Here is a 5,500-nt window from a genome sequence, read left to right on the forward strand (position 1 = left end):
ATTACCCCTCTCACTTTCACTCCCACCCCAAAATTTCTCGATAATACCAAGATTCCATCTCCTTGGATCAAGGTTTTTTGGATTCCCCCCTCTGGGGGTAAAGCATTCAAATGAACTCCTCCTATGGGGCATGCTTACTACAGGTCTAAACATCTTCCCCTTATTATTTTAAAATGAACTAAAAGTTTCCTCTCATTAAGTTAAATGAACTAAAAAAGGACCACGCGCACACAGGTTGAATCTTGTCTACCCTTTTAGTTAATAAGGGGACATAGCAGTGACGTCACGTGCACACAGGCTGAATCATGTCGACCCTATGTCAGTGACGTCAGTATTCCTCTCATTAAGTTAAATAAACTAAAAAGGACCCAGAACACAGGCTGAATCTTGTCGATCCTTTTAGTTAATAAGGGGACATAGTAGTGACGTCACGCGCACACAGGTTGAAACTTGTCGATCCTTTTAGTTCATTCAAGTTAATAAGGGGACACAATACATCAGAAAGGCACATTTTTTCGTTAATGCCCACAATTTCTTTACAACACAAGTCTAGACATTTTTCATCTCAGGTCACTCCCCACGAAGTAACCTCCTCCCCACCCTCCCAAACCCTCACACTCCAACCAACACCTCACAATTTTTCACTCACAACCCCATTTTTTCTCGTTTTAACCCTTTTTGTTCATTAAAGTTAATAAGGGGACACAGTACATCAGAAAGTCACCACATCGCTTACATCCACTTTCGTTAAATTCACTACTCACAATTTTACATATTACGAAGTTAAATACGCACTTTTACTTTGAACATCTTCAAAACACTCATAAATCATTTGAATACTCACAAAAAAATACCTTTATACATTTCCAAACAACACTGAAATACTCCAAAAACATCATTCGAACACCCCCAAATCACCTCTGAATACTCCCAGAACACCTTCATAAGTACTCTTTCACATCATTTGAACACCTTCAAAAAACACCTTTGAATACTCACATAAACATCCTTCCATTTTCAAAAACACAATTTGAGTACTCAACATTTGAACACACTCAAAACACCTTTTGAACACCTTTGAACACTTCCAAAAAACACAATTTGAGTACTCCCAATTACACCACTGAATACTACTAAAACACCGCTGAATTCAATCAAAACACCCTTCAACACCTTCAAACACCCTTGAACACACTCAAAACACCCTTCAACACCTTCAAACACCCTTGAACACCTTCAAAACACTCTTGAACACCTTTGAACACCTTTGAACATTTCCAAAACACTATTTGAGTACTCCCAATTACACCACTGATTACTACTAAAACACCGCTGAATTCAATCAAAACACCCTTGAACACCTTCAAAACACCTTTGAAATATCGTTTTTTAAACTAATTTCATCACAACCCACTTATATCATCTTTTTTTCGGTATCTCTAATTCGACTACATTACCCACATCCCTCATCAATTACCAATTTATTCACATTTTTTTTCCCCTTCTTTTTACTACTAAAATTCTAATAAAATCCTCTCCATACCCATCTCCTTGTATCCACATAAATTAATATTATACTCGCATCAACTACCCAACTATTGCGATATGTTTTCAACACCCCCTCCATTCTTTTTCCAATATATCATAACTTTTCAATTCTATAATTTCTTTTTAAAATATTCACACATTACCTTTATATTCAGTAAAATCTCTCCATATTTCTAATTACAACCCTCCCCATACCCCTCTCCATCTCACCCGCATTTCTTCACATTCACTCACCCATCTCCCAACACACCTCTTCTGAACACACACACAAAAAAAAATCACATTTCACATCCACAAATGCATCTCAAATCCACTAAAATCACTGTAACCAAGATATTCACACACACACACACACACCTTACCTAACCTAACCTTACCTAACCTAACCTACCCTAACCTAACTTAACCTAACATAACCTAACCTAACCTTACCTAACCTAACCTAACCTTACCTAACCTAACCTTACCTAACCTACCCTAACCTAACCTTACCTAACCTAACCTTACCTAACCTACCCTAACCTAACCTTACCTAACCTAACCTAGCCTAACCTAACCTAACTTATCCTAACCTAACACAACCTAACCTTACCTAACATAACCTAACTTAACCTAACCGAACCTAACCTAACCTTACCTAACTTATCCTAACCTAACCTACCCTAACCTAACCTACCCTAACCTAACCTAGCCTAACCTAACCTAACTTAACCTAACCTAACCTAACCTAACCGAACCTATCCTAACCTAATTTAACCTAACCTAACCTTACCGAACCTACCCTAACCTAACTTAACCTAACCTAACCTATCCTAACCTTACCGAACCTACCCTAACCTAACCTTACCGAACCTACCCTAACCTAACCTTACCTAACATAACCTAGCCTAACCTAACCTAACTTTACCTAACCTAACCTAACCTAACCAAACCTACCCTAACCTAACTTAACCTATCCTAACCTTACCTAACTTATCCTAACCTAACCTAACCTAACCTTACCTAACATAATCTAACCTATCTTATCCTAATCCAACCTAACCTAACCTTACCTAACCTAACCTATCTTATCCTAATCTAATCTTGCCTAACCTAACCTATCTTATCCTAATCCAACCTAACCTAGCCGAACTAGTCCTAAAATATATTGGAACACCCCCAAAACACTATTTGAGTACTCCAGAATTACTTTGAACGACTCCATTTTGGATATATCCAAATTAGTTTTGAAAACTTTATCGTAAAATCGAACATTATTTTCTTGTTGGTAAAACACACTCAATGGTAGAAATATTTACTCGATTTCCGAATAGAAGCACTGTCCTCGCTCTGAGAGACTCATTGTGGGTCACCCCAACACATGGTGTAATGCGCTTCACACCCAAGGTAGAACATAACACCTGCGTCAACTCAGGACAGACAGGCGCCATGTAATGCGGTTCACACCCAAGGTAGATTTAAGATAATCATCGCCTTACCGAACACCTGCGTCAACTCAGGACAGACAGGCGCCATGAAATGCGGGTAACATCCAAGGTAGAAAATCATCTCTTTCCAGACCAAATCTATCCTCTTGTTCTAAAATTTGGTGAGGTCATTGCTTTTTTAGTTCATTTTAAAATAATAAGGGGAAGATTGAGATATAACATTTGTATTCTACCTCAATACATTTTTTTTCATGGTAAGGTTTGATTTAAAACTTCATCATGTCTTAAAAATTTTTATTAAACATTTCTCTTTTTAATGAATGAAACATATTAATCTTGGTGTAACAACACGATCTAAACATCATAAATCCTCCTCTCTAAGTCTTGTTCTTCCAAGTCCCGTCACATCGGTACCTGTAAATTTTAATATAATTCATTAGCATATAATGTGGAGAAATTTGCACCATCACCTGTAAAAGATATAACCAACTAAAAGTTACTTATTTTTTCACTATCCCAAGCATATTCTTCTCGTTAACTTAAATATCTCCCCATTCATGACTTAAAAAAGCATGATCGTGATGTAAGTATTATGGTAGACATGATTCTCGGTGTTCAGGTAGAGAAAGTCGAAAAAGGTAAGTGTTACATTTTCATGAAGAGATAAATATGAGTTATTAATTCAAATATATCTCTCTTCAAGTTATAATTACTTCCTCATAATAATTTAAATGAATTAAAGCACTGATACAAGGTAAATAATTTTGCTTACCTCATGAGGGATACCAAGCACTTCCTTCAATTCTAGAAGACAATAACTTCGAATCATCTTCTAATTCTTGACCTTGGTTAATGTTTTTCATTTCTTCTTTGACAACCATGGTTGATCGAATACCTTCTTCCTTAAATTTCATTATCATATCTTCGAGTATAGGTTTATAGTGCGTATTCCAGATATAATCATTTGAAGTTTCACACCTCCCAATACCTTTCAGAAAGATAACCTCGCGTATATTTTTATTGTCTTTCACACTTTTTATGACTCTCTCAATGGATTCCTTGAAATATCTTATTCTGTCTGCGATAGTATCTTTCTTTAAACCATACACCAAATGAGCATCTCTTGATTTTTCAATTAAATTTTGAGAAATGGTATTTTCCTCCAATGGTCCAGCAATACCAAATTGGCTTATTATGGCTGCTAAATAAGGAAGATTCAATTTTCTTTGATCCGGTGAAGGTTCAAACTCGATAACATTTCCAGGAGTATCACGATCTTCAACTCTGCATCTTCTAAGATTAAATAATGGTTCTCTACTTCGATACACATCAGCATAAGGATATTTCTTACCCAAATAATAACTTGCACCATATCCTTTTATAGCAACACAATTCACATGAAAAACAATGCAGACGTTGTCACGACAATATTTTTCATCGTACAATTTTCCTTCTTCAATTTTAAAATATTTTTCCATCCTATTGGCTGTCTCCATTTTCTTGATCTGGTTAGTCGCACCCTGCTGGAAGAGGTACTAATGCACGACCATCAGAGAACAGAGATTTTTATACTCAGCACCGTTCCTGCCAGACGTATGATCTCTATTCAGTTGCCTAATAAGGTTTTAGACTGCTGGTGAATAAAAAAAGTATTATAGAGATATTTTATTTAACATATTTTACAATAATGATAACAATATTTCTATGACGTTTTTTAATTCCTTTGCAAAATCAAGAACTTTCCCCTTGTTAACTTAAATGAACTAAAATGCTGGTGAATAAAACAAAAAAAGTATTATAGAGATATTTTATTTGGCATATTTTACAATAATGATAACAATATTTCTACGACGTTTTTTTAATTCCTTTGCAAAATCAAGAATGATTTTAAGATATGCATGCCAATCACCTCCGGCTGAAGCACACCCAATTCCTTCTGGAAACACGACTTTTTCCATTATAATCCCGTTGGGATCTGTTAATAACCACTTAACAAGTTCATTCATGCACTCTTTGAACATAATCTCACGACCTTTCTTTGTATCTAAATATTTGCATGTATTATAGTAGGCCTTATCAACTTTACAGTTCATATAATACTTATGTGGAGGCCCCATCGCATACTGTGCGAACATATTAACAATCATGGGGTTATTTTTTCCATTATTTACAAATTTTATGCTTCCAAATTTATCACGAGTGACTTCACTAGCTAGATTTGCTTTATGACATCCAGGTGATCTAAATAAATAAGGATTGCTAAGTGGTAAAACCTGACTTAAAGCATCAGCAAGACCTCCCTTTTTCAATTTAACAGCGCAACAATTTGCTTGTTGTACTAAAAGAATTTTATCACTGCCACTAAAATCTTTTGTAATATTCCCTTGCATTACCAAAAGATATTTTTCTTCATCTTTTGTTGCCTCTTTACCTGCAATTTTGATAAAATGTTAGTATTATATCCCAAAAATTAAGTTTGTTACACAACAAATGAAAAAATATTTCTCATTAGAATTTCTAAAAAT

At 35.3% G+C, this 5,500-nt stretch overlaps 1 long non-coding RNA gene across 1 annotated transcript; it reads right to left on the reverse strand.

The window, feature by feature from the left end:
• Positions 1–3,255: 3,255 nt before the first annotated feature.
• LOC138851453 (uncharacterized) lies at positions 3,256–4,002 on the reverse strand. The gene is made up of 2 exons (XR_011391221.1): positions 3,748–4,002; positions 3,256–3,389 (listed from the first exon to the last, which is right to left on the reverse strand). It is a non-coding gene; the product is annotated as an uncharacterized lncRNA (long non-coding RNA).
• Between the last annotated feature and the right edge of the window lie 1,498 nt (positions 4,003–5,500).

Source organism: Cherax quadricarinatus, unplaced genomic scaffold (genome assembly GCF_038502225.1).
Source record: "Cherax quadricarinatus isolate ZL_2023a unplaced genomic scaffold, ASM3850222v1 Contig655, whole genome shotgun sequence".
Taxonomy (NCBI): domain Eukaryota; kingdom Metazoa; phylum Arthropoda; class Malacostraca; order Decapoda; family Parastacidae; genus Cherax; species Cherax quadricarinatus.